The sequence below is a fragment of the Poecilia latipinna genome, unplaced genomic scaffold, assembly GCF_001443285.1.
Source record: "Poecilia latipinna isolate Pla-1442-1.1 unplaced genomic scaffold, P_latipinna-1.0 Scaffold485, whole genome shotgun sequence".
NCBI lineage: Eukaryota > Metazoa > Chordata > Actinopteri > Cyprinodontiformes > Poeciliidae > Poecilia > Poecilia latipinna.
In genome coordinates this window covers 21,118-36,511 of record NW_015113101.1, presented here as the reverse complement: position 1 = coordinate 36,511, position 15,394 = coordinate 21,118, and the positions used below count along the sequence as shown (strand labels likewise).

The following is a 15,394-nucleotide window of genomic DNA, read 5'->3' as shown; positions in this document are numbered from 1 at the left end:
CCCCCCTCTGCTGGTGCTGGGCAGCAAAGAAATTTCATTTCTAAACTTGATGTAGCTGCAGGGACTTTGGTTGCAAATCCAAGAACAGCAATGCAGACACAGGAAAGACTTTGCTATCCACAGCAACAAAGCATTGGCTTTATTGTGAGGCTTCTTTCTGTTTTTTGTTTTTTTTTCTGAATTGACAAAGCTCCCACATGTAAGTGGGGCAGAACATTGCCCAAGTCCTGAAGATCTGAGGATCACCATCCCAGCCGCTGCTGCATGTTTCTGCTGGAATCGTTCGCTTTTTACTGCAGGGGGTGTCTGCAGACCTGACTGGAAAACACCGAAAAATGCTCAGTCAGACCTGTTGCATTTAAATCAAATTAGATCTTTTTGTTTTTATCAGATTACATTTTTTAAATTATTATATTTTTTTGACTAATTCATTTCAAAATGTAAAACTCAATTTTCCTGCAAAGTGATATATTTCAAGCATTAATTATTTGTGTTAATTTTGATGAATGTGATTTACACAGGTTCAATCAATAAGTTTGAATATTGTTAAAAAGTTAACTTATTTCAGCAGCTATTTATTAAGTGAAAAATATTGAACCATTTAAATTTTAAGCTTGTATTTCTGCTACCCATGAAGATTCTCCACTTTTAGAAAAACACAACATTTAAGATTAGAGTATTAAGTCAGACCAATAAGAAGAAAGATTTGACATTAATACAAAGATTGCATAAGACTGTTTACAGATTTTTTTTAGAAGTACCTTTAACTAACACATATTTTAATTTATTGTATATGACTGTAGCTAATAAAAAAATCCAAAATGTAGGTAACTAGAAAATTACACTATTACAACAGATCAATAGCAAGGGTTTTAAAATCAGAAATGTTACATAATGACCCACACATAATCATGGGGATGACAGGTGACTATTAAAACCTGGACTCAAGTCTGTTACACAAAAAGTTAATAAATAAACTGGTTGTTTAAATAGTGCCTTGTTCTATAAGTTTAATGAAAAATTGAGTGGAAGGAAAAACCGTGGGAGAAAACAGAGCCTCTAAGCAACAAGGATAACTGCACCCTAAAGGGGATTTAGAAGGATTCAAGATCTTCAAGATGCCCCATACTCTGACATATCAAGGACGTGTGCTAAAGCCTTCTTTGTGTTAAACCACTCCAGAGCCACAGACAATGTCAGAAGTCTCTTACCTGGGCTCAGGATAGGCTTTCTCCCACAAGATGTGGCCCCTCCAAGGATAAGTGGGAATAGTCAATGGAAGGATGATATTCATTTTTTTTAAACTTATATACCAAAGATCAATTCAAAGAACCTCTTCATTTGTCATTCCAGTGACTTTGACTGGGCAACAAATGCAGGTGTTGTCATTTTAAAGCATGTTGGGATATAAAGTGTCAGGTTGTCTTATGTGTCTTAATAAACCTGTTTTCTGCAGAATGGCCAGAAGCTGATGGATTTTGAAGGTTGTGAGTTTTGACTCAATTCCCTTGCCAAAAGACAAACAACCACCTCGTGGCTCTCTCATCAGTTTCATCCTCTCAGTGCTCATCGCTCATCCAACTCTGGCATCTGGTGTTGCTCATAATCAATAGTGTTGGGATCTGAAGTCGCCCTGCAGCAAACAGATGCCATTATATAGTACCTGCAGAATGTTGCTGTTATCGTGGTCCAAGTGATTTTTTTCCTTATCTTATAGCAGGTTACTGAAAGTTTCACGCTGTCATTCATAGCACTGGTTATTAAAAAAAGGAGAAGTTATATTTTCATTTACAAAGCAGTGCCTGTATGTCAACAGTACCTCATCTGGTTAAAAAACACGTATGGATTTTGAAGTGGTAAATGATTAATTACACTTCTATACAATCTGTATCCCAAGGTCCAATACATCCTTATATAATCCCCCTCAAGCCTATTACAGACTCAGCAATAGCATATTTCTGCAGTGCTCTAAATTGCTCTTTCGGCCCAACTGCCCCCTGATTGATTTTGATAAATGGGCATGAGCAACAGCTTAATAAGTTACAGTGGCCAGAATACATCCAGGATTCCCCCATCAAAGCAGGCTGTTTTTCTCTTCGCTATTGACTGTTACTGTTACACAGCATACAAACGTCTCCAAAGTCATGCAGGTCACAGCCTCAAAGGTTTGCTCTGTTTTCACTGAGGATTCTGAGGCCTGCGGTGGAGCGGTGATTTATCAGAGTAAACCAGCAGAACAGAAAAACACGGCTTTCTGAAATATTGGGGGCATTGAGTTTTCATGCCTCAGCTTGAATCAAAGTAAAACGTAAAAGACACAACAGTGTTAATGGTCAAAGGTTTGAATTAAACATTGCATGAAAGTAAAAAAAGAAAATACTTTGGGAAGCGACACATTAAAGAGCTTCTGTGATAACGAGGACATAAGAAAAGCGACCACAAATCAGATTAAAAAAATATATAAAAACATCTGGTTTCTCAGGCTCTATTATACCAACTGGATGATTTCTGATTAGCACATTTCAAAAACATGTACCTCTTTAATGAATTTGAAACGCTCCCATTAAAACCTACTGTGTCAAATTCTTTGAAGTCTGGATGGCCACAAAAATCTGGACTGCAGGTAGTTCAAAGAAAGGAAGAAAGGAAGGAAGGAAAAGAAAGGAAGGATGGAAAAGAGAAACAGAAAGATTTGATTTTAACACATTTATTTTTCAGTAAATTACAGACACCAAACAGAAAAAAACATGCATACATTTAATGATTTAGACTGGAATGGATTGGAAGATAAATATTTTAATGGGATGTTCATGTCTATTTCAATAACGCTCAACATATAGGTTGGTACTCATGAAAAGTTAAATACATATAACGTTTATTTCTGGTACCATTACCAAGCAATAAAAGACTAACCTCCACTGCAGCTGAAATGAAGAAAGAGCTTTGAAACTTTATCTCACGATCCTCAGATGAAGATGAATGCATTTGTTCTGCGCCTCATTTGAGGTTTTGAGGACACACTAAGCTGGAGTCAGGCCCTGATCAATTGACAGGCGAGGCGCTGCGTGGGCAGCCAATCCCCAGAATGAATACTCCTATGTCTGGATGTGGAAGGAGAGCATTGGACTGAAAAGATATTTAAGACGGGCGAGCTACAGTCTATGCATTTCGCTCTCTGTGTGCTTGTCATTTGCCTAGATTCAGACAGAAAGCTCTGGGTGTTGCTTAAAAATTCAGAGGAGTCCATGGCATTTGAAGTTGTTTTGTGGAATAAGGCGTTTTCTCGCTGTTTTTGGCTTGCATTTTCATTTCTACACAGCAGTCTTTTCCTTCAGCTCCAGACTCTGTCTTTGACCTCTTTTTATTTGGAGAGGATAATAAACAGCCTCCGTGGCTCCAGGCTTTGGTTTCTGTTGCTGAGCACCTGCCTGCAGGTGATGCGCTTTGGGATGGCTTTATTTTGGGTATGGAGGATTCATGTTTGCGTCAGAGGATGGCCTGTCTATTTCAAAACAGGGAGAGGTAATGAGTTGTGGCCCCAGTTCTCCTGCAGACATATATTTGACTCAAATATCTGCCAGGACTTACCTCCTGCCAGCTAACTGTTCTTCAGGAAGAGACTGTCTTAAAATGAACAGTTGCTATTGATTTCCTGTTGTGCACAAGCTGATGCATTCTCACCAGAATGCAGCTATCGTTAAATGTGCTTTTTAACACAAGCTTTGGCAAAAAAATCATAATAAAAATGAAATTAAATAAAATAAGAAAAATGCATGCACCCCACTGCATGCTAAAACTTTTACATTTTATATAAACAAATAAATTCAATCAAATCAAATTGAGTTGAGTTAAACTCAACTAAATTGAGGGGAGAGTTCACCTAAATAATGTTCCTAACATTTTCTACAACAGAGGCTAAATAAATTAATGAAGCCTATCTATATTTAAAATCATTTTGACGGGCTGTCAAACAGTTCTGTTTGACAGAACAGGCTTGTTTGAATTTACATTCTCTAGATGTAAGTTACATCTAGAGCAAAAAGCTTTGCATTATTAAAGACTTTTTGCCATACACATGAACAGAAACTCTGCTGGCTAAAAACTGGAGGCCATTTATGAGGGAGAAAAATTGGGGGAAATGTTGAACTGTTGGCCGTTTTGAAACTGGATCCGGAATGTCACAGAAAGTGGAGTCGATCCTCTTTTCCTTCACGGTTTGTCTGATATTCTTACAAATAACAATTCACATCAACTAATCTTCGGTGAAGACAAGCCAACCATATCTTGCAGCTTGGGTAAGATGCAGTGATGAGTCTCTAACAGTCGGCTGTTTAGCAGAGGGTGATGCCACTGACCAGGGAGAGAGTGGCAAGCAAGCGCTCAGATGCTTTTTCTTTTATTGATACAAACAGGATGCAACTTCCTGCAAAAGGTTTCTTTTTTTTATATGTAAATGCAAGATAATATAGCATATCTATTTACTATCATGATGCACATCTAACTTTAATCAATATTTTTCATCTCCAAATGAATCAACTCAACAGAGTATTTTTCCACCCTCTTTCATCGTCTGCAGCACACCTATTGATTTAGAAACACCATTCCAATTTGATTCCCACAGTCAAATACTATTTCTAAATTTCTGATGAAAAGCTTGCCCTGTAGGATCAAGATTCTATCAACTGAAGTGAAAAATTAAAAACTAAAAGTTATCTTTGTGTTGACTTCAGCACCTGCTGTGATTGTGGGTCAAGAGGACAACTGTAACAAGACGCAAAAAACTGGGATGGATGCGTTTGTGTCTGCATGCATTCTGGGCAATCTGCTTCATAAAACCAGTGCAGAAATGAAGGAAGTAGTGTTTGCCAATTTATTGCAAAACCATGGATGCCCATAGTACTTATGTATCAAAAATAAAGCAAAAAAAAAAAAAAAATAAAAACAAAATATTAAAAATGTATGGTGTTGCTGTCCATCAGAAAAAGGAGGAATCTTGTTATCTATTCCATCAATATTTTTCTCAGGGTTATTAATAATACGTTTATTTTATGCATTACATCTTTTTTTTTAGTGAAAGCAAATTTTTAACATTGTTTGACCTATAAAAACCTAATCAGTTTATTTTTACTTTCTTTATGACACATAGACTGATGGAACTTTGTCAGATTTCAGCTGGATTTTAAATTGAATGAATATCAGAGGAAGTGGAGGTTTGAATAAGTGCTAGCAGACCTAGTCTATCCCTTGTGAATTCCAAGTTTGCAGCAGGCGTGGAGCCACTCATGCTCTCTGCCAAGGGGAATGTTTTCTTGCCACACTGCAGCTGCCAACTGCCAGATGAAACTGGTATCCCTGCATGCCATTACTTTAAATGATGACACACCTCTGACTGCTGGTTCAACCAGGTCTAAGATATAGTCTAAGACGTTTAAACCACGTTAGAAAAATGTTCAAAGTGAAACTTTGATCGGTTTTAAAATAGCATATTGCATCATTCAAAGGTTTAAATACATATTTATAATATATTTAAATAATTCATATATTTTACAAAAAACTAGACGTAGCTAAAAACTCTAATAACCTGACACATAACTGAATTACATTCAGTGAATGTCAAATGTTTACACCCTGAAAAATATATTTTTGGTGATGTAACAAAAAAATTACCTCTAAAATTCTTCTACCTTTTATTTATACTGTAACATTTAACTAAGCAAACATGTGAGTAGAGAATATAAAATCCCCCTTCTGCTTATCCCAGAGCTGACAGAAAGTCAAATAAGCTTGTCAAAACATTTTTAAAATATAGATAGGTTTCATTAATATATTTAATCTTACTTGTAGAACATAGTAGGAACATAATAAGTGATCTACTTTATTTTCCCTACTTTCTCATGAAATCCCGCTGTCTTTCCTCATCTGAATCTGATAGTCAAACTGACATTTTGAGTTGGTTTTATTTACCAATAGACATGATGGCTCCGTCTTTATGAAATTAGTCACTAGTAAATAAAGCAGAAAAGGCACTTCTTTTCCAGTACTATAGCTTTTAGCATCAAGATAAAAATAATGCTTTGCTCAGTAAGTTTTGGAAGGATTTAAATTTAATCTCAAATAAACATTAAACCCACTGCTCTCAACATATTTGCCATTTCAACCGTAGATCTGCCACTTTTATCTAGAGAACATCTTTTGTCCACAGCCCTCTTCAGGAGAACCCACAGATTTACTGACATGTTTCGTTTAGTTCATTTCAGAACTTTTTATTTATTTATAAAGTTTTTTTATTCTGGTGAAGTCATGCTTTTTTTTTTTTTGATGTGCATGTATGTTGTGATATTGTAAACTGAAATCCATGAAATCCTTGGTTTCATCAGACCAAAACACATTCTCCTTCCAGGATTTGGGAGACTTTAGCTGAGCCAGTCTTGTAATCCTTCTTCTTGATCCAGAGATAATGAGAATACAGGAGTTATCATCACATGAAGAAATCTATCTTCACATGCTATGCTGGCTTATCAGATTCACTATAACTGATTTTAAATGTTGACCAAAGCAGATTGAAAACTGAAACAAAATATTAGTGCAAAAGGGGGCAGCAACCAGGATATTGATCCATGTTTATGTTTTCTTTTAATCTGGCATGTTAAAAGGATGTGTATATTTTTAAATGTTACTATATATAAGAAAAGGAAGAAGGGAAGGAAAAAGGAAGGAGTGGTAAACCAGCACAGCTCTACAAACTCATGAATAGTCTTTTGAGCTTTACAGGGTTTTTCTTTTTTTTTCATTAACACATATTGTGAATGATGTAAAAGCAGCCAACAGGGCTCAGGGTGTGTGGGAAGCACTTCAAGATGGCTAGAAACCCAACAAGAGGACGACCTTGAAAAACTGAATCTCACAACACAAAGCTGGAGGCTGTTTTGTCGAGTCTAAAATCCAAGTGTAACCATAAATGTGCCATTTTCTGTGTGGTTCCGGTGTCCTTGGTATTGCTTTGACATGCAGAAGGCCATAAAAATAATGAGAACTTTTAATGTGCAGGTTGGTTTAAAAATACATTTTTTAAAAAATGCAATGGACTCAAGGTTGCTTCATCTTTCTGCAAATAGTTTCCTCTCCAATCATGTTTTCTCAGTGGGGTGCTCCCCCGCCCCGACCCACTTTCTCCCTCCCCCATGCATCACAGTTGGTAGTGGAGTAGATGCCTCTTCAACCCCTAAACCCCCTTAATGAACCTGAGGGATCCACAGGGCAAGGCAAAAGCACTACTGGGCAATCGTGGCACTGCAGTCATCTCCTTGGGCACTCTGAGAGTGTTATTTCAGCTCTTTCTTTCTAATGTACTCTGGGGCTCACACTGCATGATCGACCTGACCCAACTGAAACCACTTTATCCTTTCAGCTCTCTTCAAAGAACCACAATGACAAATCCATGAAAGTGGCGGCTCAAAATCTTAAGGCTTTTGAAGATGTCTGACATGGAGAAAACAACCATTGCAGTCAAATAAAGTTCTTTGTCACTTTTGTAATACAGTGGCAACAATAATAATTAAGAACAAAAAGGTAAGCTCTCCCAGGCAAGTGGACGTGATCACTGTTATTAGCCACACCTAGAAAAGTGTCTGCTTTTAAAATCTCAACAGTGAACCTCGAGGGAGTGTGAGAGCACAGTAGATTAAGCAAAGTGCTTTCTACAGCATGTGTGACATTTACGAAAACCTGGTTTACAACAAAACCGATGCCTGTGTAGAAAACAACACAACTGAAATCACACAGTAAAGCTTCTGTTGTGCGTTTAGTAGGAGAATTACCCAAATTTCCAACACAGGTAAAATTACATTTGTTCTTTTGCAACCTATGAGCTTACTAATGAAGACAAACCTGAAAGAAAGTATAGTTAAGATAGGTTACCAGCATATTATCCCATAAAATAATATATATATATATATATATATATATATATATATATATATATATAATATAAATCCATTCATCCACTGTGATTACTTGTTTGTGTTTGTAGGATCACAGTGGGGCTGGTGCCTGTCTCCAGGGGTCACTTGGTGATAGAGTGCAACTTGGACAGGTCACAAGTCCATCGCAGGGCTACATAGAGTCACAGAGGACAGACTGCCACACACTGTACACACAAAAGAACAATCTGAAGTGACCAATTAACCTAAAACACATTTTTTTGGGGACTTTTGGAGGAAACTAGAGTGCCCAGAGAGAACCCACCCATGCAAGGGGAGAAAATGCAAACTGCAAGCAGAAATGTTTCAGGCTGGGATCCGAACACAGAACCGTTTGACTGAGGCGTTAAAAAGCCTTGAGTTGAGTCAAGAGTTGGCAGCTGCAGCCATGGTTGTGATAGTAGTCCTTATTCATTTTAAGAAATCTGTATTTGAGTATTTACATTTTAGAACTGAAACAAGTGTAAACGCAGGGCATGAAACGTGAGTTCTGATGGTGAAAACATCATTACCCAGACCCTACATGCTTTAGCGGTGTTGTGAAGAAAATTGCAGGAAGGATTGGCCTGCTAGTGGCTGATAACTTAAAGATGCTCACAGCAGTCATTAAAGCCCTTTCGCTGCTACTCGCGACCATGTACATGTGCACTGACACCTAGCTGCACCTGCATGACGAAGAATGAGCTTCCAGCTGTGGTAACTTTAATATCCATTGCAATTATTTTCAAACTTGTCGCCTTCTTACCCAACCAGCTTGGCCTCAAGTGACACCACTTTCGCTAATTTATCACGCTTATTTAGGTGACCTAAGGAAGCTTCATGTAACTTTTTAAAAGTAACCCACAAGTCCTGCAGATATATAGATGTGTAAAATCTGACAAAATCAATTAAGGTCTTGGCATGCATCAAGACCAAAGCCAAGGACATATCTATAATCTATTTCCTAGAAGCAGGAGAAAATGCCAGGAATATACCTGCTGTGATTTGCATCTACTCACATTTTCTTCCACTGAGGATAATTTGCCCCTTTGCCTTCAGTCATGACAATCTCATCCAACTTTAGATTGCACAATGTAGAGTGCCATGCTTCAAACTGGCATCTCCTATTTTTGTAATAGCAAGAGTCTCAAGTCAACAGCTTGCAGTCCAGACACACAAAAACCATCTGAAACTGGGACCTTGAGAGCCAGTCATTAGAGCAATGAGACCAAGTTCCAGTGACCCCTGCCAAGACTTTTCTGCCTCCTTCTTATCCCCCTGCCATTTCCTCACATGACGATAAATTACTCTGACAGGTATCCTGTGATGCCACCAAGACTTCATTCATTCTTGCTTCAAGGTTGTCACCTCATAGCTTGACTCTGCCCTGAAATAACATATCAAAATCTATTATAATTTATCTTTTTTTTGTTTTTGAAAAGCCTGCATGTTTTTCATGAACATGATGAAAATCTTGGAAGGGTGTCAAAGTCAACATCATGGTAATGTAGTTTTGCATCAGCTGTAATAGAGACCTGCTTCTATCAGAATAAGCAAATTAGTCTTATCTTGACTGATCATGGTGCTCTATTACTATCTTTTGCAAAAATGCACATAAAAAGAAGAGCTTGATAATTAGTAAGCAGGTTTAATGTTGAAGTAGATCTTACATGAAGTACATCTGGCACTACTGAATGCATGAGCAATTAATGGCTATTATATTTATGACATACACGTGGTAAAATCTAACAGATCGAACCATTGATATAACCACTGCATGCTGAATATTTAAAAAAACAACACAAATCTAATCCGTTTCAAATTAAATATTCATGCAGTGGATCCCTATAATTAAAATTGGTAGCTATAAGCATTTTTAAGCATTAGTTCAGAGTATTCTTTGATTTTAGTGATTAGTAGGATGTTGTGGTCTCTAAACCCCTTGAATCTATGGAGACCATACAGCTTTACAATGTATGCTTTTATCATCTTTTTCATATTCTATACTGTCCGGAAGTCTGTAAACAACACACATCTATTTCTATGACAAAACATGCTGTTTCACTGGAAAATTGATAAGAAGCGGATTTGTAGATATCACACAACCTATTGAGTTTCAATATCTTGAATATTTTTTCTGGAAAATTTGTCTTAAATGTTTTAATAAATAAGCGCCAAATTTACTCTGCGATTTCGTCCAAATACAAAGAGAACATAATACCTGGGAGCTCTGTTAATATCGACTGTAAAGTATCTCAGTACTGAATTACATTTGAACTGGAACAATGTATCCATTAAGGGAAGGGAAGGTAATAAAAACAAAACCAAAACAAAACAGTATACATGTACTGATTTCAAAACCATTACCTCTAAAGTCAACAAAAGGCTTAAGAACCTTTTGTCTATTTTAATAAAGTTATATTTTATTATAAGAACTCTTGTGAGCAATTCAGCTACATGTCACACAGCTCTTCTGTCGTTGAAATACTTTTTGTTGTTCTTATATTGTACATGACAATTATTTTTACAGCACTGTGAAGCACTGAATTTCTGCAGAACACCAACTACTTCAAGTCAAATAAGTTTGTCTCTATTGTCTCTGATGAGAAAAGTATCAAAACAAATGAATAATACGACAGCAGCAGGGTTTTAATTGTCACATCTCAGATGATAAACAAGGTGCTGGATGTTAAGGTAATAGTGTTTCTGGAACCAGGCCAACCTTGACACCTAAAGGATGAGAGTGCATTTATCAGCTGCAGCTGAGCACTACTCATCTGTGTCCTTCTAGGTGATTTTACAAAGCCACGGGCCATTAGTAACTGATGGCATATACTGTAGTATATAAAGCCTGATGTCAAGTTGATGGTATCATATACTGACAGTTTGTCGGAACCTTTTTCAGTCACCAGATTCCATTTCCAAGTGCCTAATGCTCACCCTATTCTCAGATATTATATTTGACCTCAAATAGTTGCAGATAAAAAAAGAAAGCGAAATGGAATACTCCTGTTGGAAGCCAGCATATCAAATATGTTTGCTGTTTTTTGTACACACCTGGTCTGTCGAATGAAGTTACCACCCCATGCCCAATGCCGTGATAGTTGTAGCAACAACAACAAAAAAAAAGAACCAAGTAATGATTGTTTTTCTTATCAGTCATTTGATGCAAATTTTATGAAAATTTTTATCTGATCATATATTCCACATTATATTAGTAAAGTCCTAATATATTGCTTGATTAAACTTTCCCCTACAGAAGTTGTTGACAACTAAAATCAGAAGGTCTGAGGCAGCATTTATACTAAATGAATATAATAACTATTGAATAGTAAATAAAAGTGAGAAAACATTTAAATGTAATTCTTTATTGTTTTACATATTTCACATATTTTTGTAAGCCTGCAAAAGAGGTTCCTGTCCAAAAAGTAATGCCGTCTGGGGGGGAAACGTTTGGGGACTCTTGTCATAATGTGTTACAAAGCAACTATACAATAACCTGACACAATCCTCAAAAAAAAAAAAAAAAGCTGTGGCATCCAGTTTATGCAAAACATTTATTCACATTCACAATGTTGTTAAAACAATTTTTGTTACTGGAGCGTTTTTTTTTTAAACTTTGGGTTGGCAGCTCGTTGTGGATGAACAAGAGAACCAATCCGCCCTCTGAGAAACGGATGACTCTTGTGTTTTTTTTTTTTTTTGGTTTTTTTTGAGGACCCTCAGCTGGATTCTTACAGAGATGGAAAACAACCTCCTTTTGCTGCCTGACTCTGAAGGAGGCTTATCTTCATCACACTTGAAAGTGATCAGCCTCATTTTGAAATGAAAACATTTTAGGGTCGATATGGGAGAATTTTTATTTTTCCTTTCGACGTCTGTGCGGAGCATTAAGCCCTCTGTGGTGTGTGGTGAAACGGAGTCGTCTTCAAAGAGATTCCCCAGACTCTTGAGCTATGTCTTTTCACTGAAGCTCAGCTGACAGGAGCACTCTCTGATATGACTTTAATCAGCAAATTGAATAGGTGTATCCAGCTTATCTTGGAAAGGTTCTCTCACGGTGTGACGCTCCTGCAGATGAGTGCTTCAGCTTAATGCTGATTACAAAGGAGGAATATTTCCATGCTTTTTTTCCTCTGTTGTTATGCATTTATGCAGCTCCTGGGTGAGATTCAGCCTTTAAAATTTCTTCAGTTGGACTAATTAGGGCTGCACTGGCTTATCTCCACTATTGTGCTGGATATGGAAGATTGGGAAGCACTGTTTCTCACACAGTAAGCATCTTATTTTCCCTAGATATCAGTGCTGATATAGCTGTAATCATAGCAACACTGAAGTATTAGCTTTTATATTCTTAATTGCCAGCAAACAGCTTGTGAGGCATCTTGTCCAATTCTGTCAGATAAGCACAAATAAATGCTAAAAAAGATAATGAACTCGCATCCACGGCAAAAATGTTCAACATGATCCTCAAATGAAAAATTATCAAGCACAACATTTGCTTTTCCCCCCCCTTTTATTCTTCTTTGTCAAAGCAGGTCTCGTACATTAGAGAAGCAGCTGGAGCAGCTGGGTGAAGTCCGTGCCAGCAATGTGAGATTGTAAAAATGCCGCGAAGAGGCTAAACGAAACCCGTGTCCTTCTTGCTGTGACAAGGCAGCACTAACCGCTGAGCCACAATGGCTCAGTGGCATTAAGTCAACACAGTTAAGCTGGAGCACGCCGTGACGGATGGAGGCCAGTTGTGCCTATTCTCCCCGCAGTGAGCCATCCCACCTGACTCATTTGCTTGACCTTGACAATGAAGTCACTGTGACTCTGATGGTGTAAATGTAAGTGCCCTCAGGAGACAACCTAACCACGGCGTTCGCTAATCCACTCGGTAAGAAGCCTGCACCACAGCCTCCCTGCAGCCTCCTCATTAAATGGGGTTGGTTGTGTTGACAGGTTGTGCAGCATGTGAGCAAAGCATTACCTAACAATGCAAAAACATTGTCAGGTGTTGTATAAATGAATGGGAGCTCTTTTTTTGTTGTTTGTTTGTTTTTAGCTTGTTTCATGTCACAGCTATTTTGTCTCCAGTGCTTCTTGTGATGAAAAAAAAAAAAAAAAATCTTGTTTAAACTGTAATGTTTCTGTTGTCTAGTGTGCACATAAAGTTTCAAGGCTTTCTAAATCTCAAATGTTCTTGCCCTGTAAAAAATCTAGTTGTTTCAATAACCACTAGTTCCATTTCCATTGACTGACATTTTAAGGATACAGCTAATGAGCTTTAATTTTAATTATATGGTTCAGGGCCGTGCAGAGACCTTTGGAGGGGCAGGGGCTCAAAGTTGAAAAGGGCACATTGAACAAGATCTTAAAACACCATAGCAACAACCCATATTAATCAATAATTTAATTGGATCCTGCTATGTCATTGCCATCATGTGGGGACAATGTAAAGCAAATGTAGTTTATTTTCCCCAACAGGTTTAATGTTTCTGCTGCTGACAGTCCTGGAGGCTGAGCTGATCTGAGACTGAAGTCAATTTTACCTATAAAAAATTTTAACCAACAAATTTCTGCTCAGAAACTCAAGAGCAATAAAACTAATAATAGTTTCTGCTTCTAATCTGAACCAAGAACCTTGAAATGTTGAAGTTTCTCCACATGTTGACACGACCGTCTGATATGTTAACATTATCAAATACAGATTTTATTAATTTATTTAATCGTGTTTAATATTGATAGAAACTTTGCATGTTGATTCTCACCTGAACCTCCTTCATTCCTGAACATAATGTTCTTTAAGCTTTGGGCTCTTTTAGCCTGGAGGCTTTAAGTTGTTTAACTGGTTTGTTTCAACTGTTTTCCAATGAAGAAGTTAAACACCTGCTGAGTTACAAACAGGTTTTAATTACTGTAGGCGTTTACTGGAAGATGTTTATGAGTTTCTGTCTCTGATGTGCAGGAATGTTCCCTCGTTCTCCAGTTTGTCCTCGTTCTCCAGTTTGGGTCGAGGTTCATCACACAGACAGCCTCACATTTAACTCTAGAATATTTTGCTCTATAGAGGAGTTGATGGTCAGCACAGTGACTTATATCTGGAAAATAAGACCTAAACTAATCATTTCTCTCCTATCTCCTCCCTTTAACCAGCTGGTAATATAATAATTTAAAATGGAGAAAATCACAGTGTAGAAATGACCTCACTGCATTTTCTAACAAACTATTTTATATCTTAAAACTTGAAGGTTTTATTTCACCACATTAGAAACATTTTTACCAGATAGTTTAAGTTTTGAGTCAATATTTAGCTAAGAAACCTGAATATGGACATTAAATCTCCAGTTTTTTCTCTGCATGGAGGAGATAAAAGGAACCAGCAGCAGCAAAACTTGATCATGATTCTCTGAAAACAAAGCCTGATACAAAAACAAAAACCAGTGGTGGAGAAAGTACTCAAAAAATGTACTTAAGTAAAAGTCAAAGTACCACATTAACATTTTACTTAAGTAAAAGTAAAAAAGTACTGGCTTTTAAAAATACTTAAGTATTAAAAGTAAAAGTACTTGCTGAATACATAACCGAGTCGCTAATATCATTAAGTGAACTGATCGTATTTAATTTTAATACATAAGAAATGTGCCATTTTAATTAACAATGCCACAGATTAAACATGTTCTTATTGTGTTTATTCTCTGTAAGAGTTTAGAATTAGATATGTGATTCTATGAATCATAATTTCAGGGATGGGAACATCTTGTTTCCTGTCCTAACGTAGCATGAACTTCATTAGTGACATTTATTTAGAAAGAAATCCAACTGAAGGGGGATGGAACGAAGGTGTGGGGGGAAGACATGCAATCGAGGAACCACATAGCAGAGTTGTGGTCAAGACCACCGAACCCGAGACCAAGACCAGCGCCCTGCGCTACATGACACAATAAAATGAAGTTTATCAAAATTGGTTCTCAGATTGATCTGAAAGATCCAAATTCCCATAAAAACACCTAGAGCTGAAATTTATTTAACCAGTATCAATTAAAACTCATTTCATTCTGTTTTGCTTTCATCGATGTGCTACAATCCGCAGAGGTCTCCTGCTATCCCTAGAAAAATAAAGCCCTGGGCGGTTGCACATATTGCCCATGTCAGAAACCACAACTGAAACATCGCAATTAACGGTAAATAACGTTCAACTATGAGCACTGTCCAACGGCGCAACAAGAAACCAAGCAGAAGGAGCACCGTGACTGTTCTCGCCCTCCATCCCCACTGCGATGTTTGCCACCATGACAGGAGACGAAATCAATCAATGAGCATGTTTTGTGTTCATTCAACTTTTACTTATTCGGCGATTAAATAAACGTGTGTATGTGTTAGCTACTGCAGTGTACACAAGAACAAAGAACGGCTCTCAGTGAGGCTTCAGTCCCATCAACCTTAGTAAA

General features: G+C 37.4%; 1 long non-coding RNA gene across 1 annotated transcript; it reads right to left on the bottom strand.

The window, feature by feature from the left end:
• Window positions 1–4,815: 4,815 nt before the first annotated feature.
• Window positions 4,816–15,388, bottom strand: LOC106951985 (uncharacterized). The gene is made up of 3 exons (XR_001425899.1): window positions 14,992–15,388; window positions 10,012–10,014; window positions 4,816–4,825 (listed from the first exon to the last, which is right to left on the bottom strand). It is a non-coding gene; the product is annotated as an uncharacterized LOC106951985 (long non-coding RNA).
• Between the last annotated feature and the right edge of the window lie 6 nt (window positions 15,389–15,394).